This window comes from Leuciscus leuciscus (genome assembly GCF_965113295.1).
Source record: "Leuciscus leuciscus genome assembly, chromosome: 14".
Classification (NCBI taxonomy): Eukaryota; Metazoa; Chordata; class Actinopteri; order Cypriniformes; family Leuciscidae; genus Leuciscus; species Leuciscus leuciscus.
This window is the reverse complement of record NC_138738.1, coordinates 43,107,871-43,131,769: the sequence shown is the minus strand read 5'-3', so window position 1 is coordinate 43,131,769 and position 23,899 is coordinate 43,107,871. Positions and strand designations below refer to the sequence as shown.

Genomic DNA, 23,899 nt, shown 5'->3' with positions numbered 1-23,899 from the left:
AGGACCTGAAGTGGGCAAATCACATTGACTCCATTGTGAAAAAGGCCCAGCAGAGACTGTACTTCCTTCGCCAGCTGAAGAAGTTCAATCTGCCACAGGAGCTGCTGATCCAGTTCTACTCAGCCGTCATTGAGTCTGTCTTAAGCACTTCCATCACTGTCTGGTTTGGTTCAGCTACCAAATCGGACATCAGGAGACTACAACGGACAGTCCGGACAGCAGAGAGGATTATTGGTGCACCCTTGCCAACCCTCCAGGACCTGTACTCTTCCAGAGTGAGGAAGAGAGCAGGTAAAATCATCACAGACTCCACTCACCCTGGACACCCCCTGTTTGAACTGTTACCGTCAGGACGGCGACACAGATCACTGGCCACAAGAACATCCAGGCACAGGAACAGTTTCTTTCCACAGGCCATTTCCCTTCTGAACACTTAACATGCCCCCCAAGGCATATGCCTGTAAGTGCAATACTCCCACTATCTAGTGCAGTATTCTCTTAACTCAGGTGATATTTATATTTATATTATTCATACTACTCAAAATACTGTAAATATGTTCATAATCTGTAACATGCACTAGACTCCCACTGTCTAGTGTAATATTCTCTAACTCAGGTGATATTTATATTTATATTATTCATACTTCTCAAAATACTGTAAATATGTTCATAATCTGTAAATGTTTATTCAGACTAAACCCAACTGTGACCCCTTTTTTTTTACTTTTTATACTATTTTTTTTTTTTTTTTATATATTTTATTCTTAGAATTTGTATTACTATGTTTCTTGTTGTATTTGTATTTGTATATGTGCACTGGAAGCTTCAGTACCAAGAAAAATTCCTTGTGGGTGCAAGCACACTTGGCAATAAAGCTCTTTCTGATTCTGATTCTGATTCTGAAACAAAGCTATTGGTAGGTAACACACAGTGCAATATTCTCCACTGTAAATCCCCAGATCGTTTCGGAAGGGGACCTTTATACAAGAGCCTCCAAGAGGGAGCAAGATCATCGGAGTCCATAAAGTATTCTCTCCATTTTGTATCACATCTCTGATTAATATTCCCAAAATAATCAGTCTTTACACATATCTGGTAAAACTCTCTTTTTCCAACAGCTTGAAAATCAAGCTCCTGTAGCCCCTTAAATTTCAATAACTTCCCCTCTTGGTCATCCTCTGTACAAACCCTTGAGCATTGCATCGAATCACCAGACAGGAAACAATTTACAAAGTGGAGGAATTGGGAGGGAAAAGCAGCTTTCAGATTGTTTATGAAATGTTCCACCATTCTCACAGACCTGAATCCCACCTGTTCACAAATTTCGGCTGCTGGCCTCCATATTCTGGAAACAATATCAATCAGATGAGCAACTGTGGTCAAACCTTTGTCTATAAATGTTTTAGCAATGATATTAGACGTGCAAACATTGCCACCAAAAAAGGAGTTATAAAACAGTGGCTCATTCAGGCCAAAATGGTAATTTTCTCGTCCAGATTCCTTAAAAACGGTCCAGGAATTTAAAACTGTCACATAGAATCTTACATCAGATAGGCCTATAAAATTTCTACTATGCAAAGACATCAAAAACAATTGTCTATCAAGGGAAAAGCCGCCAAAAGTTCTAAGCAAAGCCAGGCCAAATGACACCCATGGTGTTGTAGAATAAAGCAAAGTCTGAGCAACTTTTAGCCTCATAGCTTTAACTTTAGCGGTCACATCAATTAACCCTTGACCTCCTTCAGTAACTGGCAAGTAGAGAACTGCAGGGGGAAGCCAGTGATGACCGTCCCAAAAAAAATCAACAAAAATCTTCTGCAAACGTTGCAATAGACATTTTGGTGGATCAAGTACATTTAAACGATGCCACAGCATAGATGCAGCCAAGTTATTGATTATGAGTACTCTACCCCTATATGACAAATGAGGGAGAATCCACCTCCACCTTTGTAGACGGCCAGACACTTTATCAAATATACCTTCCCAATTATTCTCCATATATTTGTCAACCCCCATAAAAACCCCAAGCACTTTGAACCCTTCCAAGCTCCAAGAACAGAGCTGAGGAAGTACTGGAGGGCCTCCGTTCTCCCATTTGCCCAGCAAAAAGGAAACACTCTTTTGCCAATTTATTTTTGAGGAAGATGCTCTTTGATAGACATCCAAAGATTCTACCAATTTCTTAACATCTTCATCTGACCTTATTACCACTGTAACATCATCGGCATATGCACTTAGTTTAGCTGTTACCAAATCTGTACTATAAGGACACATTGTAGAAATCCCACTTAACTGACGTCTAAGAACTGCCAAAAGTGGTTCGATAACAATAGCATATAAAATACCTGAGAGGCCGCACCCTTGTCGGATACCTCTGCCCACCAAAAATGGCCTCAAAAGGGTGCCATTTATTTTTAATATGCTATAAACCAGCTTAACATAAGAAATAAATGATGAACCAAAACCAAAGGCATTAAGACATTTAAAAAGAAAGCCATGATCAACTCGATCAAAGGCTTTCTCTTGGTCAAGAGAAACCAAGCCTACATCAAGTTTATGCACTTTAGCAAAGGAAATCAAGTCTCGAACCAAATGTAGCAATACGTGGCCATCTAGTAATGACTACGCCACCCCGAATTACCGGGGAAATAATCTAATAAATAGGACACAAGTCCGTTTGCTCAGGAGAGGCTAGAGACGTGAGTTCACATTGAAACAGGCAATTTTTATTAAAGAAAGCAATTAAACAAATAACACAATCAATAGTGTCATTTCGTAATCAAAAAGGCAACCAAAAACAAAAAGAATATGATCACTGCAGGGGCTGAGACCACCGAGAAGCAGGCTAGCTATAGCTGCATATGGCAACCAAACACACTTTGAAGAATCACTCCACTACAAAATAGTGATTAAAAATCACACCACACTTATAACCCCTACTTAGGGTGAAGGCCTGCAGCTAAAACCACCAGCCTGCCTCCAGGAAAACCCAGCTCCTGCAGAATACAAGAAAAGAAATAAATATACAAATGATTAGGGATAAACCAAATCACAATGAAACAAATAATGAAAACAAAAATCAAGTTATGAAATAAATGGTCATCTATAATAAAGACAAAGAAAGTAAATATAAATCTTTCAAACGGTCACAACACAAAAATCACACAATCAGTCCAACCTACTGTAACGGTGGCCCCACTAATAAATTCAAAATTCAAACCAATGATTTGAATTAAAGATTTAAAGTTGATAAATTCGGGCGCCAGACAGGGGTAACCCTGTCAATAGTTTAAGGAAAATAACCCAGATAGCCTAAATGCCACCAGTTACATACATAAACTCAAATTCAAAGAAATAATCACAACAAGCATAGAATTCAGTTTAGAAATGTCTGTATTTCTCACAAGAAAGAACAAAAATAAATAAATAAATAAAACAATCACTTTAAATTCTCAGTTGTGGTTCTCACTGACAAACGAAAATCTCAACAATATAACAAGTCTGTTGAGTACAGTAATGCTGCATCAATTTATATATTTTTTTTTTAAAAACCCACAGATTCGAGAGTTCATTCCTCCATGAACAAGATCAGATTTGTTTCAGAGAGAGGAAAAAAAAACACTTCATTTTGTGGCAAGAGAGGGGGGAAAAAAAACAACAACAAAAAAGCAAACCGAGTAAATAAAATTAAATAAAAGAAAAATGTTACTCACTACTCATTTTGAGAGGAATCGAGATACTGGCCGTGTGTGGAAAGTGCTTATGTGAATTGTGTGAGTGTTTGGGGAAAGACCAGCCACGTATGCAGCAAATCCACAACCTTCCGCAATGGTGAACTTCTGTTTGTTCCAAACGGAAACAGCGATAGCTTCGATGGGGAAGATCCAGTCGGTCGTTGACACAGCTCGTGGTTTTGAACGCTCGCACTGAAGACGACGTTGGGGAGAGCTGTTCACTCTGCTGCATCCGCTCCAGCAATGGCACAGTGTTCTACCCGCTGATGACTGTCACCGCTGACCCAGGTAAGTGAAAAGACACCTTTCTTCTCGTTTTCTGTTCTTCCATCAGTCTACCCGCAGTTCATTCATTTGAGTGCTTTCAGTTGGCGTTCGGTTCGCATTGAGGCTTTTCGGTTCTCACCTCGACAAAGCGCACGTTGCACAACACTCCACACGTCTCTTTCCGCACTTTCTCCTCTCCTGCCTTTAGTTTAAATTCCTCCTTTTATACGATTACCTCATTTCCTTTTCTCCATTTGACAACGGAAATGGGCGGGGATGACATTAATTTAATTTGTTTTTGTAGTGTTTCAGCTCCGCCACACTACACAGATGATGGAACCGGTTTGGTAGGCTAATTATCACTCCATGTAATAAATCACAGTAATAACAGTGATGATCATGCGGCTAAGGACTGGTAACAAAACCAGCCAAACAAAAAATGGCGGGGATGACATTAATTTAATTTGTTTTTGTAGTGTTTCAGCTCCGCCACACTCCTCCCCCCTGGGAAAAAAACAACTCCGGGTTGTTTAAAGGGCAGTATTGTCAGAAACCAAGAAACTCTTCCTCTTCGTCAGTGGATTCGTGGAAAATTTCCAAAAGTTTCGATTTTCCCAGGTGGTTTAACTCCTCAGCGGTAGGAAAACAAGGCTTCAAGTTACATACATGAACAGTACGCACATCCTCACCAGTGTCTTCTAATGCCACACGATAATTCAGTGGTCCCAGCTGTTTTATTATTCTGTAGGGGCCCTTCCATTTGTTGGCAAGTTTAGAACAAAAATGGTGAAGTGCACTTGACTGTGGAAAATTTTTCACCCATACACGATCTTTTTCTTTATAGGTGACATCTCTTCGGGTTTTGTTGTAGCTACGGAGCTGTCTTAATGATGCTTTCTTGGAGTTTGCTTTGGCTCTAGCTTGCAACTCGGACAGATGTTCTGTGACATCGTAAGATGGAGCAGTTGGAGCAAGATTTTGCCCACGCAGCAGCTTGTCCATTGGCCCCTGTAATTTTCTCCCAAGGTGAAGCTCGGCTGGAGACATACCGATGGTTTCTTGTACCGCTGAATTAATGGCAAACCGTAGTTCAGGTAGGTGTTGGTCCCATTTTTTATGATTGTCATCCACATATGCTGAGATCATCTGTTTTAATGTTCTGTTCACTCGTTCGGTTAGGTTTGTCTGAGGGTGGTATGCTGTAGTCATCTTCTGAGTGACTTTCCATTTTGCACAGATGTCCTGAAAGACGGCTGAGGTGAACTGTGTGCCTCGGTCAGAGAGGATGAAATCAGGTACTCCCCATCGCGTAAGGATATCTTTTCGGAGGTGTGAAGCAACAGCCTGAGCAGTGGCTTTTCGCAAGGGGAACAGTTCAACCTATCGGGAATAGTAATCCACGAACACTAGTAGATATTCATGTTGGTGAGAGCTGCGAGGCAGTGGACCCATGATATCTACTCCCAACATCTCGTTTGGACGACTGGTAGTGGTCTGTTGAATTTTTCCAGCAGGTTTGCGGTTCTCATTTTTCAAGGTCTGGCATTTCATGCACCTTTTTACATATTGTTTTACAGAAGACCACATGGAGGGCCAGAAAGCGACCTGATGCACCCTCTGGTAAGTTTTGTAAATTCCTAGATGACCACTTAAGGGATGCGCATGGTAATGTTGTAGAATATTTGGGACAAGGGTGGCCGGGACATATATTCTGTAATGTACTTCTTGCCCATTAGTCAGATGAGTTCGGTGATACAGCTTGTCTTCAACTACTTCATATTGATCTTGCACAGAGGAATCATTGTCTGCTAGTGACTGAAATAGTTTGATAATTACCGGATCTTTGTGCTGTTCTTCCCACATGTCTACTGGCGAAATTGGAAATCCGAAGTCCTCCTTCTGAGTGGAGTATATATGGCATCCAGGTACGGAATACATCCGGGATAACGCATCTGGAGCTTCATTGAGTTTTCCCTTTCGATACTCAACCACAAAGTCAAATTTTTGCAGACGGAGGGCCATTAGACGTCCTGTGGTTTTTGTGGAATTCATGACCCACTGTAGAGCTGAATGATCCGTGACTACTGTGAAGAGTTTCGGTTCCAGGTAGTATTGCCATTTTTCTAGCGCCCATACTATTGCCAGACACTCTTTCTCTGTAGCTGAATAATTAATCTCAGCTTTGGTTAACGTTCGACTGCCATAGGCGATGACTTCTTCCAAGCCATGTGTTTTCCTTTGTGTCAGCACTGCACCGAGCCCTGAATCACTGGCATCAGTGTAAACAACAAAAGGAAGCTGAAGGTCAGGATGACCCAGAATTGGAGGTGAGGTGAGACATGTCTTCAATTTCTCAAAGGCTTGTTGACACTGTGGTGACCAGTGGAATTTACGTCCCTTTTTCTTCAAGGCATTTATAGGTTCAGCTATCCGAGAGAAATTGGGCACAAACCTATGGTACCATCCCGCCAAACCGAGAAATCGTTGAACTTCTTTAAGGTTCTTGGGTACAGGGTAGGAACGTATGGACTCTACTTTGCTGGGGTCAGCCGTGATGCCTTTTGTGTTTACCACATGTCCCAGAAATGTCAACTCATGAAGGCAGAATTTACTCTTTTTTAGGTTTATGGTTAAACCAGCTGTGTGCAATCGGTCGAAGACAGTCTGAAGATCATGGAAGTGTTGGGTGACAGAGGGTGAGTAAATGATAATATCATCAATATACACGAAACATATTCTTCCTCGCAGTTCACCTAGGACAGTCTCCATTAATCGCTGAAATGTCGCTGGAGCATTTTTCAGCCCAAACGGCATGACATTGAATTGGTATAACCCAGATGGGGCGATGAATGCAGTCTTGGACTTGCTCTCAGGTTCCATGGTCACCTGCCAGTACCCCCTGTTGAGGTCGATGCTGGAGAAAATACCTGCTCCGGAGAGGGATTCCAAGATCTCAGTGATATTAGGTAGAGGATAGGCATCTCTCTCAGTGATTGCATTGACCCTCCTATAGTCCACACAGAATCTCTGGCTGCCGTCCTTTTTTGGGACCAGGACAATAGGTGAGGCCCAAGCAGAGTGTGATGGTTCGATGATACCATTCTTCAACATTTCTTTAACTTGTTCTTGCACCACATCTTGTTTCTCTGGTGTTAATCTGTATGGACGCTGTTTGATGGGTACAGGATGGAAAGTATAAAGACAATGCTGGAGTACTGTTGTTCTCCCGAGCTGGAGGGTACAGACTTGAGGATTGTTCTCTAAGAGGTGAAGCAGTTGGCACTTTCCCTCAGCTGGTAAGTGTGCTGTGTCTACCAGGGTTTTCATTAAAGTTTTTTCATCCAGATTATCTGGTGATTGGGACACCCCTGGCATTTGCTGTGGAGGAATAGAGCTGAACAATGTGAGAGTTCTCCCGGTATTTTTATGTTGTGCTTTCTGTTTCAGATGCTGGATTCCTCTAGCGGGAATGCTAGCTCGTCCAGGCTGGAAAGGATATTCGCTGTTGGGAATTAACTTGAAAGAATATTTTCCATCTGCAACATTGATCTGAAGACCACTGGTGAATATAAAATCCAATCCCAAGACTACAGAGTATGCTAGAGCTTTGGTGGAAAGGATGGCTACAGGTAGAGAAAAAACTTGGTTATGGAGTGTCATTTCAATGGTTGTCCATCCTATAGGTACAGCGGTCTCACCATTAGCCAAGTAGAGAGGACCAAGAGCCCAAGTACAGAGTGGATCAGAGGATGCAAGCTCTGTCCATAAGCTCTCGTGTAAAAGAGTATAGCTTGCCCCAGTGTCGACTATAGCCTTTCCTGTCCATCTGCCAATAGTAATTGGGACGACCAACTGTTGAGGTATAGACTCACATTTAGAAGTAAAAGAGGCAGTCACAGAAGATGGTTGGGATGGAGGTGTGACAGACAGGGCGTTATTTGATGGTGCTCCCCCTATGTTTTGTGCTGGGGAATTTCGCTTGTTTCTTGCAGGTTGGAAAGGACCTTGAGGCGATGTGAAAGGTGAAGTGGAGTATTGTGGACAGTTTCCAGGAGGATGCTGACCTTTACATCTCCAGCATTGGACGGTAGGTCTTTCACCTTGGCGGTTAGAGGTAGGTTTTTGTGGTATAGGTGAAGTCATGGTTCGTCCTTCATAATGCAGCTGATGAACATAGTCTTTTTCTAATTGATGCCCAAGTTTTACCAATTCATCCACTGAACTTACTCTGCTACGAAGTTGACTGGCAAGGTATGGTTTAATGTTTTTTAGTATCAATTTGACTAACTCACACTCTGTCAGTGAAGGTTTCCAGCGCTTGCATAGAGCTCTGTAAGTGAAAGCGAAATCTCTAATGGACTCCTTTTCCCCTTGAATACGGGTGCGGACACGCTCAGCTAGCTCGTCTTCATAATCCTCAGAAAGAAATGCTGCGAGAAATGCGGATTCAAACTCATTCCATGTTTGAACAGAGGATCTAGCCACTTCCCACCAGTCCCGTGCTGTTCCATAAAGGACAGTGCGAAAGGTTGCCAGAATGTCTGTATTCTCTAAGGGGTGTAATGCCAGAAAGTCGTGACATCTGGTTAAATATAACAGAGGGTCACTATCATCTGATGATCTGCCAAAGGTGGGAAAGGTTAGTTTCAAATGATCACTCTTGACCACAGACGTTGGATGCGAAGGAGGTGGATGTACAGACAAGGATGTGTGAGGTTTTGACGTTTCACCTTCTGCAGCAGTGGAGCGAGGAGGTGATTTTAGTGTCATTGATGGAAAGTCAGTTACTGTTTTCCCAGGGAATTTTAAGTAACTGCTTATTTCTGATTTCAGCTCTTTCAAGGAGTCACTTACGGTATTCAATTGGACACTACATTGGCTGATCTCCTGGAAAAGTTGGTCACAATCCTTTCGAGTACTTTGCTGCACTCCCTGGATGTCTTTCTGTACCTCTAGTTGCAATTGTTCCACCATATTTCTGCAGTTCTCCTGTTACCATCACCTTCATGGCTTTTGTCAGCTGATCAGTATCCTCTTCATCATGTTGTTTTAGAGCAGTGATCGTGGTCTGAAGCTGCTGATGGTTGGATTTAATCTTAGCAGTCAAGGTTTCAATCTTGGCATCATGCTGTGAAGTGGTAGTTGCAAGTTCCTGGGTGAGTACTTTCAAAGCTGTGTCCTGCTGTTTGAGACACTTAAACAGGATATCCCAGTTCCCTTGTACGTGCTCTGATAATTGATACATTCCTCTGCCAGGTGTTGGGAGAACCGCAGGCAAGTCATGCTGTGTTCCAGAAGGAGGTGTCAGTTCCATGGAAGTGCACAACGGCATGTCAACAGTCGGTGGAGGAGGAGCCCTTTCCCCTGGTGGTGGAGTGAAAAATTGCACATGGGTTCTTGGAGGGTGAAACTGTGTGGGGGTGGAGTAGAAAGTGGGAACAGGAGGTGGTTGTCTGGGTCGCTGTGGAGTTTTTTGCACCAGGGGCCAGTTGGGTGTTGGAATGTCTGGAGGATCAATTGCCACGAAAGTGGATTGTGGTGGAGGGGTATGAGCCATGGGTGACGTATATGTATGTAGCAATGGTCAATGGTGAAATGTAAAAATAAAAAAAAATAAAAAATAAAGTAATGAAAACACTACTTGGCCGAACTCAATTTCTTTTAGGCAAATGGGGGCACCAAAATAACAAACTACAGAGTGGTTACTTCACAGAAGTTTTTTTTTTTTTTTTTGTTACAATTTAGCCCAAATGTTCTCAAAAGTCTGCTGAATAGTCCACTGTTCAATTCACCTAAGTTCAAATGATCATAAAAATGTTAAACGTCCACTCGGATAATGCAACAGTTCTCAGGAGCAAATGTTCGATGATCACAGGAGCAAATGTTCGATGATCACAGGAAAAAATCCAAAACAAAACAGTTCAAAGAGATGGTAATATATTCAAGTTTTCAGATTACAAATTTCAAGTTTCAGGTTTTCAAATGACATTTTACAGGTCTCAAGTTACAGGTCCCTGTTCGGGCGCCACTTCTGTAACGGTGGCCCCACTAATAAATTCAAAATTCAAACCAATGATTTGAATTAAAGATTTAAAGTTGATAAATTCGGGCGCCAGACAGGGGTAACCCTGTCAATAGTTTAAGGAAAATAACCCAGATAGCCTAAATGCCACCAGTTACATACATAAACTCAAATTCAAAGAAATAATCACAACAAGCATAGAATTCAGTTTAGAAATGTCTGTATTTCTCACAAGAAAGAACAAAAATAAATAAAAAAATAAAACAATCACTTTAACCCTCTGGAGTCTGAGCGTTTTTTTGGGCCCTGGGGGTGTTCTGACATGCTCTGACATTTGTGCTTTTTTCAGTTGCTTATAAACATATTAATGGCAAAGGTGTAAATTCACTCTATATAGCACAAACAGGACTACAATAATATGTGAGCCACATGTATGTACATGTTTTCATTTTTGAGAGAATAATGTTTATGCGTGGTTATCGAAAAAACTAAAAATTAAAAATTTTGAAATAAGGCCACAAAACACATACTAAATATGTGGCAATAAGACTTTTGACTAATGGATGTCGTCTCCTATAGTTTTTTCTTCAAAATTATGTGAAAATAGTCTTGCTTTATCGTTCACATAAAACCATACATTGATTTAAATTGATGTAAAACAGGTTTTGCTTGGAAAGCCAATATGCGAGGGGGCGTGAACGAGGAGTGGTTTACACCTTAGAATACACCCACTCTGCATAATTAGCCATTCACTCAGGTGTGACACAGTGACTGAGCCACAATGCAAGGACAAAAGATATATTTAGAAGAAGACTTATATTGACCATTTAAGATTTTGCTTACATCTATCTTGTAAATATGTTTTGCTATTTTATTAAAACGGTTACAATTACAACAATAATTACAATTTCAACAATATTTCAAGTGTACTCTTTCTTTGTAAAAAAAAATGATTATAGGCCCTACATTTTATCTATGTATTCATTAGTTTGAATATAACCAACATTGGAACAGCTAACATCTTAGTTGATGACTTTATTTTTGACAAAAATAGTATTTTATATATAGAAATGGCTAAACAAAAGCTTATTTGATGTGGCAGTATATTCTACAGTAAAAACTGTACCCAAATCTGGTCAACAAAATGTTGTCTTTCATATTTCGTCTGACTGTAACGTTGTTTTCATGAAATATTAGGGCATATTGTTAATTTGCAGTTTAATACGTTGCTTATACAAATAGCCTACATTTTATTTCAACATTCAGTCGATGTTTACTTATCTCAGTATAGCAATACAGTTTGCTAAAACATCATCATTCATTCACACACGTGTCTTTGCCAGCTGTGGTAAACAGCGCGCATTCATGCCGTTTATTCATTCATAAACAGAAACCCACGTGAAGAAATTCACGTGAGAAGGAAAAAACGTACTTGTATTCCTCAGCTCGCTCCTCGATATACCCGCACTTCTGAGGGACATTTTCCATTAGTATTATTCCTCACAGCGCTGCAAGACGGTGTAAACAATGATCTAAATAAACTTGTGTGTTTTCTCGAGCTGATATGTGGGCGTTCACAGGATTGCCTCAGCCATTTGCGTTTGAATAGCGCGCGCTCTCCGTGGGCGGGGCCGATTATAACGTAATGAGCTGAGATGAGCTCGACTGGAATCGCTCTCTTTTAATACAGATTTCACAAGATGAGAATAATAGTTTTTTTATATAAATTACTTCATTTAAAAGAAGAGAATTCAATCTTCATGCCTGTGTGTCTGTATGTCTGTTTGACTGAGTATTCGCTGAGTTATTGTTAATTTTCGGACGCGTTTCAGAATGGACTTCACTGGCAGAGAGAAGGCAGAACTCGCTTCGTGTTTATTTTTCTTTATTTGGCAAAAAGCACAACACTTTGTTTTTATGGTGAGTATACACAAAAATAATACACATTTAACAGAATCGATTGATGTATGAAACTCCTATGGAAAATCAAAGTCAACAGAGTATTTATGAGTTTCTTTTACACTAATAAAAAAAAAGCGAGCTGGTATCGCCGGCGATACCGTAGACCTCAGGGGGTTAAATTCTCAGTTGTGGTTCTCACTGACAAACGAAAATCTCAACAATATAACAAGTCTGTTGAGTACAGTAATGCTGCATCAATTTATATATTTTTTTTTTAAAAACCCACAGATTCGAGAGTTCATTCCTCCATGAACAAGATCAGATTTGTTTCAGAGAGAGGAAAAAAAAACACTTCATTTTGTGGCAAGAGAGGGGGGAAAAAAAACAACAACAAAAAAGCAAACCGAGTAAATAAAATTAAATAAAAGAAAAATGTTACTCACTACTCATTTTGAGAGGAATCGAGATACTGGGCGTGTGTGGAAAGTGCTTATGTGAATTGTGTGAGTGTTTGGGCAAAGACCAGCCACGTATGCAGCAAATCCACAACCTTCCGCAATGGTGAACTTCTGTTTGTTCCAAACGGAAACAGCGATAGCTTCGATGGGGAAGATCCAGTCGGTCGTTGACACAGCTCGTGGTTTTGAACGCCCGCACTGAAGACGACGTTGGGGAGAGCTGTTCACTCTGCTGCATCCGCTCCAGCAATGGCACAGTGTTCTACCCGCTGATGACTGTCACCGCTGACCCAGGTAAGTGAAAAGACACCTTTCTTCTCGTTTTCTGTTCTTCCATCAGTCTACCCGCAGTTCATTCATTTGAGTGCTTTCAGTTGGCGTTCGGTTCGCATTGAGGCTTTTCGGTTCTCACCTCGACAAAGCGCACGTTGCACAACACTCCACACGTCTCTTTCCGCACTTTCTCCTCTCCTGCCTTTAGTTTAAATTCCTCCTTTTATACGATTACCTCATTTCCTTTTCTCCATTTGACAACGGAAATGGGCGGGGATGACATTAATTTAATTTGTTTTTGTAGTGTTTCAGCTCCGCCACACTACACAGATGATGGAACCGGTTTGGTAGGCTAATTATCACTCCATGTAATAAATCACAGTAATAACAGTGATGATCATGCGGCTAAGGACTGGTAACAAAACCAGCCAAACAAAAAAACACAAAATTATAAGACCAAATAAAGTAATCCTTCTGGCCCACTTGAGCCCGAAATAACAAATAAATTGCCTGAGCAATGGATAAAGTGGAGTCCAGCAGTAATATTCGGCTTCCACAAAGCAGCAAACGTGGCTCAATGAAGCATGGATTGCTGGCAGCAAGTTGTTAAAGTAGCTGCTCAGCCTGGCTTTAACACGGGCGAAAGAGAACTCCTAAACACAAATATTCATTAACTATCTAATTAAAAACAGTTGCAGATTAAAAGAAACGATCGTAAATGTACTCACCCTGATTCAATTTCGGCGCGCGCACACAATCACAGGCACACGGAAATCATATGACAGTCATCTGATGTTAGCGAGTCAATAAACAGCTGATACTCCGACGCAGCTATGAGGAGACGTCACACCAATGGGAGACCGAAGGCACGCCACACTAAAACGCATTGCAGGTCGCTCAAACAAACGAACTACACAAAAAGTTAAAAACTAACATTAGAACTTACCACGATGTGGGTGTCGCCACGAGAACGTGCACAGCCTCGATGGCCGAGTGTCACACTAAACAGATACAGATGAAGGCACAATGAAACATCACTTAATACTAACATCAAAACAACCGGCTGCACAGCTGACACACATACCTCCGTGGTCTCTTGGAATGAATGACAAAAGGGGCGGGCTTTCAATGACGTATCCCAGTGAGCATCCAGAGAGTCTATATACACCAAGGGGCAGAACCCTATTGGCCATATATGTAATGAGGGTGACGTGGCAACGAGTCACTCACTTCACCACACAAAAAAAGATTATCAAAAATGGATCGATTCGGAATGCAATAAGATTGATCTGCATGAATCACTGAAGATATACAACATTTAAGTCTATTAGTCAAAACTTTGGAGAGTATCTTGTAATCAACTCCTAGCAATGACACAGGGCGCCAATTTTTGATGTCTCCAAGATCACCCTTCTTAGGCAGTAAAGTTATCACGGCCCTCCGAAGGCTCACAGGTAACGTGCCTCTTTCCAGACACTCCAGGAAGACAGCAAACAGGTCCTTTCCGATCACAGACCAAAATGTTTAGTAAAATTCAGCATTCAGTCCATCCAATCCTGGAACTTTACCTAAAGAGAGTTCCTGAACAGCTACAGTCAGTTCATCAAATATCAAAGCCTCAAAGTAAATCTTGAAGAAGAAAGTCAGCCATTTCATCATCACAGGTTTCAGCCTTTTAAAGATACTCGTAAAAAGATGAAGCATAGGACATGATTCCACGATCGTCAGTCACTTTTCCTCCTCCTGGAAGTTTCAAATGACATAGAATCTTCCTATTTACAGTCTTTTTCTCCAGACTAAAAAAGGATGATGTCGAAGCATCCATATTGTTAAAGGTAGTAAACCTTGCTCGGACAAGTGTCTCTTGGGCCCTTTCTTCTAACAGATTCCGTAAGAGAAATGTATTCCGTTCAAGGATTTCAGCAGTGTCCACACCATCCACTTTATCATCAATGTAAAGAATGTCTTGTTCAAGCTGTTTCAATGTACTTTCCAGAATGCTTTTATTATAGGCAATATAGTTCTGACAAAAAAGTTTAATTTGTGTTTTGCCAATATCCCACCATTGACTCTCTCCAAGTCTCCCAAAAAAAGGTGAAAGAGTGCACAAAGTTGTGATCTTGCAACAGTCTACTATTAAACTTCCAGAGTGAGTGCTTAAGAGTGCTCTGTGTAGTAGAAACTTCAACAGCCATATACTGATGATCAGATAAAGCAGTGGGAATAATACAACTATTAAAAAAATGACCCCTAACACTTTTCTGCACATATATTCTATCAAGTCTGGCTCCGGATATCATGTTAGAGTTTACTTTCAACCAGGTATATTGTTTGGTCTGAGGGAAAGCTTCTCTCCAAACATCTACAAAACAATGATAAGTTATCAAGGTTTTAAGCTCTTCTGACGACTGCTTATGTGGTTCTTCATGGTTCCTATCTATAATATGATTTATGGTACAATTAAAATCCCCAGCCAGAACAACCATTCTATCCTGCAAAACATCACTTAAAGCAGTCTTCAGTTTTTTAAAAAAGAGAGTTCGCTCTGAACCCACATTTGGGGCGTACACATTAAATAGCGAAAAATTAAGTCCATGAACCGCCACGTCCACATGCAACATTCGACCAGGAACCAATTCAAAAACACTCACAGGATGCTCCTTATACTCCGGCCCAAAGAGAATTGCAACACCTGCGCTAACACTAGAACCATGACTTAAAATCGCCTGCCCCTTCCATTCACTCAACCATTGTACTTGATTATTTGAGTCTGTATGAGTTTCTTGCAGAAAAACTATACTAGCCCTCTTTATCATAATATAGTCAAAAAGACTAAACCTTTTAATAGCATCACGACAACCGTTGATATTTAAAGTGCCAAATCTCAAGGATGCCATGAAGAGAAAGAAGAGAAGATACCAAAAAATTGCATGCTAGCCATATCACCTTTTGCCTGGTAAGTGCAGTATACTTCTAACATTACTCAGGAGCTTCTTAAGGCGGTACCGTTTTGGTCTGTCTAGCTCATCAAAGGTTGCCTTCCGCATAGCCACAGTACTGTCACATGCCTGTCCTGTCTTGTGTAGCACATGTGGTGTTTGTGTTCCTGTCTCTGTTTTGACCCCACCCTCCTTGTTATCTCATTATTGGTTTCATTTGTCCCACCTGTTGTTCCCTCATTACCTGCCTGATTTGTCCCTTTTATAAGTTCCTTTGTGTTTGCAGTCTGTGTCGGATCGTTGTCTTGTACACGTCTCCTGTTCTCCCGTGACCCCTTTTGGTATGTTTGTTTTTGAAGTTGTTGTTTTGTATTTAGTTATGTTTTCCCCCTCGTGGGTTTTGTTTTGTGTTTAGTGTTTCTTTTGTAATAAATATCTTTTTCCCTTTGCATTTGAGTTCTCCCTTTGTTTTCTGTAATTAACGTGACAGAACGATCCGACCATGTCAAGGACTCAGCAAAGGGTCTCTTCCCCAGCCACCGAGCGGGAGAGGAGGCAAAGTTTTGAGGGGACCCGGTTGGTCATATTTCGCGGGACCCGTGGAGGCCGCAGTAGAGGAGGTGGGCGAGAGGAATTTCAAGACCACTCTCCACTCTGGCCCCTCCTCGACCCAGTTCCGGTGGTCCCAGTTCCGGTGGTTCCGAAACGGAGGAGGAGAGGAAAGAACCCCTCCGTGGCTATGTCGGTGGTCCCTGTTCCGGTGGTCCCTGTTCCGGTGGTCCCTGTTCCGGTGGTCCCTGTTCCGGTGGCCCCTGTTTCGGTGGTCCCGAGTCTAGTGGCCCAACCCGAGACTGTTCACGTTCCGTCTGCCCAGTCAGAGACTGTTCAGGTCACATCTGCCCAGCCAGAGATGGTTCAAGCCACATCTGCCCAGTCGGAGACAGATCGGGAGATGCCCATTCTCATGGCCGGGGGGGCACCGATCGGCTATTTAGAGCGTTTAGCTCGGATCCTGGAGACGCCCTTCAAACCTTCAGTGTCTGTTCCTGAGCCGGAGCCAGTGTCTGTTCCTGAGCCGGAGCCAGTGTCTGTTCCTGAGCCGGAGCCAGTGTCTGTTCCTGAGCCGGAGCCAGTGTCTGTTCCTGAGCCGGAGCCAGTGTCTGTTCCTGAGCCGGAGCCAGTGTCTGTTCCTGAGCCGGAGCCAGTGTCTGTTCCTGAGCCGGAGCCGGAACCGGAGCCAGTGTCAGTTCCTGTGTCTGTTCCAGTTCCTGAGCCGGAGCCAGTGCCTGTGTCTGTGTCTGTTCCAGTTCCTGAGCCTGTGTCTGTTTCTGTGTCTGTTTCTGAGCCGGAGCCGGAGCCGTCTGTTCCTGAGCCCTCAGTGACCGCGACACTGGCCATTATGACCACAGCTATGTGGTGTGTGTGGGCTACGCACACACTTGGACCGGTGGTGTCTGTTCCTGGGCCGGTAGTGTCTGTTCCTGAACCGGTGGTGCCAGTTCCCGAGCCGGTGGTGCCAGTTCCAGTGCCCGAGCCGGTGGTGTCTGTTCCAGTGCCCGAGCCGGTGGTGCCAGTTCCAGTGCACGAGCCGGTGGTGCCAGTTCCAGTGCCCGAGCCGGTGGTGCCAGTTCCAGTGTCCGAGCCAGTTCCAGTGCCCGAGCCGGTGGTGCCAGTTCCTGAGCCGGAGCCGTCTGTTCCTGAGCCCTCAGTGACCGCGACACTGGCCATTATGGCCACAGCCATGTGGTGTGTGTGGGCTACGCACACACTTGGGCCGGTGGTGTCTGTTCCTGGGCCGGTGGTGTCTGTTCCTGGGCCGCTGGTGTCTGTTCCTGAGCCGGTGGTGCCAGTTCCAGTGCCCGAGCCGGTGGTGCCAGTTCCAGTTCCAGTGCCTGAGCCGGTGGTGCCAGTTCCAGTGCTTCAGCCGGTGGTATCTGTTCCTGAACCAGTGGTGTCTGAGCCGGTGGTATCTGTTCCTGAGCCGGTGGTGTCTGCTCCTGAGCCGGTGGAGTCTGTTCCAGTGCCTGAGCCGGTGGAGTCTGTTCCAGTGCCTGAGCCGGTGGAGTCTGTTCCAGTGCCTGAGCCGGTGGAGTCTGTTCCAGTGCCTGAGCCGGTGGAGTCTGTTCCAGTGCCTGAGCCGGTGGTGCCAGTTCCAGTGCCTGAGCCGGAGGTGCCAGTTCCAGTGCCTGAGCCGTTGGTGCCAGTGCCTGAGCCGGAGGTGCCAGTTCCAGTGCCTGAGCCGTTGGTGCCAGGTCCAGTGCCTGAGCCGGTGGAGTCTGTTCCAGTTCCTGAGCCGGTGGAGTCTGTTCCAGTTCCTGAGCCGGTGGAGTCTGTTCCAGTTCCTGAGCCGGTGGAGTCTGTTCCAGTTCCTGAGCCGGTGGAGTCTGTTCCAGTTCCTGAGCCGGTGGAGTCTGTTCCAGTTCCTGAGCCGGTGGAGTCTGTGCCGTGGCCGCCCGAGGGGTCTTCTCCGCCGTGGCCGCCCGAGGGGTCTTCTCCGCCGTGGCCGCCCGAGGGGTCTTCTCCGCCTTGGCCGCCCGATGGACTCTCTGTTCCGCCCTGGCCTCCAGAACTGTCCATTTTCCCTGCCCCACCCCGGTCTGTCTTTTCTGTTTCCCCTGTCCCACCCCGGTCTGTCTTTCCTGTTCCCCCTGTCCCACCCTGGTCTGTCCCTCCCGTCCCACCCTGGTCTGTCCCTCCCGTCCCACCCTGGTCTGTCCCTCCCGTCCCACCCTGGTCTGTCCCTCCCGTCCCACCCTGGTCTGTCTTTCCTGTCCCTCCCGTCCCGCCCTGGTCTGTCCCTCCCGTCCCGCCCTGGTCTGTCCCTCCCGTCCCGCCCTGGTCTGTCCCTCCCGTCCCGCCCTGGTCTGTCCCTCCCGTTCCTAGTGGAGCGTCTGGTAGCCGCTCCTTAAGGAGGGGGTAATGTCACATGCCTGTCCTGTCTTGTGTAGCACATGTGGTTTAGATCCAAGATGGCGCCGCGGATGGCTGCCTCGGTGTTGAGCTCTCCAGTTGTTACACTGTTTTTGTTAGTTTGTCCTGTTTTATGTTTGTCATTCGCTATCAGTTATACCAGGGACGAACTGCTGAACATTCGGCAGTGCACACCAACTGATCACCAACCAGTTTTTGATTCTTCTGGCGTTTTGCGGAACATTGTCGTCGGTTGCGCCGCTGCACTGTGGAAACAGTATAAGACGCGCAGGCGTGGGAAGCGAGCCGGCACACTCGTTAAGCTCAGGCAGCGCGGATTCAGAACGGCGCTGCCTAGCATCCATCTGGCGAATGTCCGCTCTCTCCCTAACAAAATGGACGAACTACTTCTGCTCTCACGCAAAAACAAGGACTTTACCAACTCTGCTGCTCTGTGTTTCACGGAAACCTGGCTGAACGAAGCCATTCCGGACAGCGCGTTACATCTACCGGACTTTCAGCTGTTCAGAGCGGATCGCGATATGGAGTCAACGGGGAAAACGCGCGGTGGTGGGACATGCTTTTACATCAACAGAAGGTGGTGTACTGATGTAACTGTGTTAAGGAAGATGTGCTGTCCTGATGTGGAAGTGCTTTTCATTAACTGTAAGCCGTTCTACTCGCCGCGGGAGTTTTCCTCGCTCGTTCTCATCAGTGTTTACATTCCACCGCAAGCACACGTGAGTACGGCGCTGCAACAGCTGGCTGATCTGATCACAGAAACAGAACAACAACACCCGGACTCTGTTCTTATCATTCTCGGAGACTTTAATCAGGCAAAACTCACACGTGAACTGCCTAAATTCAAACAGCACATTACATGCCCCACCAGAGACAATAATATTTTGGACCATTGCTACACCACAACAAAGGATGCATATCGCTCCGTCGCCAGAGCAGCTCTAGGACTTTCCGATCACTGCCTGGTTCATCTTCTACCAACTTACAGGCAAAAACTTAAAACTGCTAAGCCAGTAATAAGGACTGTAAAGAGATGGACCAACGACACAGAGCAGGTCTTACAAGCCTGTTTTGAATGCACTGACTGGAGTGTTTTTGAAGCTGCTGCCAGCGATCTGGACGAGCTCACAGAGACTGTAACATCATACATCAGTTTCTGTGAGGATTTATGCATCCCTACCAGGACTTACTTATCATTCAACAATGATAAACCATGGTTCACACCAAAACTCAGACAGCTTCGTCAGGTCAAAGAAGATGCCTACAGGAGTGGGGATAGGATCTTGTATAATCAGGCCAGGAACACATTGACAAAGGAGATTGAAGTGGCTAAGAAGAGCTATGCCAAAAAGCTGGAAAACCAGTTTTCCTCCAACGACCCTGCATCAGTGTGGAAAGGCCTGAAAGACATTACCAACTACAAGACACCATCCCCCAGCATCGACAGCAACAAGCATCTTGCGAACGAGCTGAATGTCTTTTACTGTAGATTTGAGACCCCCGATCAGACACCCCATACCCGCCCTGACCATCTCTCTACACAGCCATCAACACCTCCAGCCATCCCCCTCCCCTCCCCCCCTGCACTTCAGATCAGTGAGGATAATGTGCGTCAGATCTTCAGGAAACAGAAGAGAAGGAAAGCACCAGGCCCAGACGGTGTTTCACCAGCCTGTCTGAAAACCTGCGCTGACCAGCTGGCCTCTATCTTCTCACTGATCTTCAACAGATCACTGGAGCAGTGCAAAGTCCCTTTCTGCTTTAAACGCTCCACCATCATCCCAATCCCGAAGAAACCAAAGATCACAGGACTCAATGACTACAGACCTGTTGCCTTAACATCTGTGGCCATGAAGTCATTCGAAAGACTGGTGTTAGCATATCTGAAGGACATCACTGGACCCTTGCTGGACCCCCTGCAGTTTGCCTACAGAGCAAACCGGTCTGTGGATGATGTGGTCAATATGGGACTGCATTACACCCTACAACATCTGGACAAACCAGGGACCTATGCAAGGATTCTGTTCGTGGACTTTAGTTCTGCCTTCAACACCATCGTCCCATCACTGCTCCAGACCAAACTGACCCAGCTCTCTGTCCCTAGCTCCATCTGTCAATGGATCACCAGCTTTCTGACAGACAGACAACAGCTAGTCAGAATGGGCAAAATCACGTCCGACAGCCGCACCATCAGCACCGGTGCTCCACAGGGATGTGTTCTCTCACCACTGCTCTTCTCCCTGTACACAAATGACTGCACCTCTAAAGACACCTCTGTCAAGCTCCTGAAGTTTGCGGACGACACTACTGTTATCGGACTCATCCGGAACGGTGACGAGTCTGCGTACAGACAGGAGGTGGAGCAGCTGGCTCTTTGGTGCAGTTATAACAACCTGGAGCTGAACACGCTCAAAACAGTGGAGATGATCGTGGACTTCAGGAGAAACCCCCCTGCACTCCCTTCACTCACCATCATGGACAGCACTGTGACTGCAGTAGAGTCATTCAGGTTCCTGGGCACCACCATCTCTCAGGATCTGAAGTGGGACACTCACATAGACTCTATTGTGAAGAAAGCCCAACAGAGACTGTACTTCCTGCGTCAGCTGAGGAAATTCAACCTGCCACAGGAGCTGCTCGTACAGTTCTACTCAGCTGTCATCCAGTCCATCCTCTGCACTTCCATCACCGTCTGGTTTGGCTCTGCTACCAAAACCGACCTCCGTAGACTACAGCGGATAGTTCGGACTGCTGAGCGAATCACTGGCACTACCCTTCCCACACTCAAAGTACTGCACTCATCCAGAGTGAGTAAAAGGGCTCGCAAAATCACTCTGGACCCGTCACACCCAGCACACTTTCTGTTTGAACTGTTACCGTCTGGTCGACGCTACAGAGCACCGAGCACAAAAACAACCAGACACAGGAAAAGTTTCTTTCCCCAGGCCATCTACCTCATGAACACTTAAATGTTCCCCTACTGTGGAACAAACATGTGCAATACTTCCCTCAGACATTTCATTATAGCACCTTATAACTTTATATATATTTATAATTTATAATCTTTTTATTTTTATTTTATTTTTATTTTTTTTCTATTTTTTTATTTATACCTATGTTACTTGTCACTTGTCTTGTCACTTTATATTGTATGTGTACTGGAAGCTACTGTCACCAAGACAAATTCCTCGTATGCGCAAGCATACTTGGCAATAAAGCTCTTTCTGATTCTGATTCTGATTCTGGTGTTTGTGTTCCTGTCTCTGTTTTGACCCCACCCTCCTTGTTATCTCATTATTGGTTTCATTTGTCCCACCTGTTGTTCCCTCATTACCTGCCTGATTTGTCCCTTTTATAAGTTCCTTTGTGTTTGCAGTCTGTGTCGGATCGTTGTCTTGTACACGTCTCCTGTTCTCCCGTGACCCCTTTTGGTATGTTTGTTTTTGAAGTTGTTGTTTTGTATTTAGTTATGTTTTCCCCCTCGTGGGTTTTGTTTTGTGTTTAGTGTTTCTTTTGTAATAAATATCTTTTTCCCTTTGCATTTGAGTTCTCCCTTTGTTTTCTGTAATTAACGTGACAAGTACAAGATACCAGGAAAAGTTTTAAATCCGGAAAGTACGACTCAATACTGGGTTTGCGAAGCCCCTTTGTATTGTCAAGGAAGGTGTTTATCTGTTGTAATGAGTAAAGTTTAGTCCTACCTTCAGAAGTATTCTCCAAGTCCATTACGTCACTCCCATATAGTTCCTCATCGTCCTTATCAAAATCCACTTCTTGTGAAACATTATCTTCTTGACTCTGATCGATTGACTCATCATTGCTTATTTTAATCACACTTACTTCAGGTTGTATTTGTTGTTGTTGTTGTTCATCCTCGAGTGAATCGGCCTCATGCGCGTCTTTTGCATTTATCTGATCCGAACTCAACTCCGACTGTTTGACTACGGGCATAACATCAGCTACCTGGGCAACCTCAGTTATCTCCACGGCACTATTGCTGGAGTTAGCCGACAGGGATCTTTCCCCATGCTCCTCGAGCGAGCCACTCGGCGCTGACTCCACGTCGGCTTGTGGATGTAGTAACGGCGCAGCGTCCGCAACGTCAGAGCCTCGCGCCCTACCATCAACAATATTACCAGCCAAAACCTCATTAACGCCGTTATTTCTATTACGATTCGGGCAAGTCTGTCGAACGTGTCCGAAATCGCCACAAATGAAGCACTTCATGGACTCAGAACTAATGAAAATAGTATAATCCTTCCCTTTGATGGTTAATTTCGCCGACAAGTTCAAAGGATCGCTCTGAGAATTCAAAATCATAAAAACCTGGCGCCGAAAAGACATTACATGTTTAAGTTGGGGATTTTTGCATCCAAGCGTGATCATCTTAATGGGACTCACTAATTTGCCATATCGCAATAGTATTTCCTCTAGCTTCTCATTTTTAACAAATGGAGGTATGTTTGACAAAACAATCTTCTTTGATGGGCTCGACAGAGGCAAAACGGGCACAAACATTTCATTTATTGTTAACCCGCTCTCAATTAAATCATTAACCATTTGGCTTTGACAAAAAAAAAAGACTATCGCCTTGTTCATGCGAGAGGCTGATCTTATGTTTACGCCGCCGACTGCAGCACTCACGGCCACCAGGCAATCCTCTACTGACACGGACGCATCAGGCATACATTTGCAACCGTGTCTGATAGTCAGTTGCGAGAAATCGCCCGCATTCGTCCCCATTTCCCCACTCGCTGACCGAAGTCAGCCCAAATAATCCTACCACTTAATAAAACTAGAATCAAGAAAAGGAGAAAAAGGAAAATGAAAAAATAAACTCCAGCTCAACAACACCTCTCACCCACGCCAAACTCCGTTCACTCGCTCCCAGCATGCAACACACACAGAGGGAGAGAGAGAGAGAGAGAGAGAGAGAGAGAGAGAGAGAGAGAGAGAGAGAGAGAGAGAGAGAGAGAGAGAGAGAGAGGGGGGGAGAGAGAGAGAGAGAGAGACAGAGAGAGAGAGACAGAGAGAGAGAGAGAGAGAGAGAGGAAAGTGATCAGAGTGTCATTGAGAGCATTAAAGGTGTAATAACAGTTTAAGGATATAATCCATCATGCCGGACAGAGAGACAGACTGAGACTGAGATCTCTTTCTCAGGTCATCATTTTGTGTTGATTAGATGATAAATGCCCATTCATTAATATTAGTGGATGAAAGCTGGGATGATTTATTGCAGTGAGATTTGAGTTTGTTGGTCACTCAAGCGTTGCAGCCGAGGATTGTGTGTGTGTTTGTGTCGGGTCGTGCCGAACGTTCCCACTATGATGGTAAAACTGAATCCCTCCCTACGAGGAAAACACACCAATAAAC

The 23,899-nt window shown here is 44.4% G+C and overlaps 1 protein-coding gene and 1 long non-coding RNA gene across 3 annotated transcripts in view; both read right to left on the bottom strand.

The window, feature by feature from the left end:
• Nucleotides 1-2,704: 2,704 nt before the first annotated feature.
• LOC309474562 lies at nucleotides 2,705-13,899 on the bottom strand. The gene is made up of 2 exons (XR_014197381.1): nucleotides 13,385-13,899; nucleotides 2,705-2,996 (listed from the first exon to the last, which is right to left on the bottom strand). It is a non-coding gene; the product is annotated as an uncharacterized lncRNA (long non-coding RNA).
• Nucleotides 13,900-17,365: 3,466 nt separating this feature from the next.
• The window catches only part of LOC309473958 (uncharacterized protein), a 128,173-nt gene continuing 121,639 nt past the window's right edge, over nucleotides 17,366-23,899 (bottom strand). The window contains exon 2 of one of the 2 annotated variants that reach the window (XM_082136251.1): nucleotides 17,366-17,427. The gene's annotated coding sequence lies outside the window, so the exon portion shown is untranslated. The remainder of the gene's footprint in view (nucleotides 17,428-23,899) is intronic. The other variant, XM_082136252.1, reaches the window with a different exon arrangement.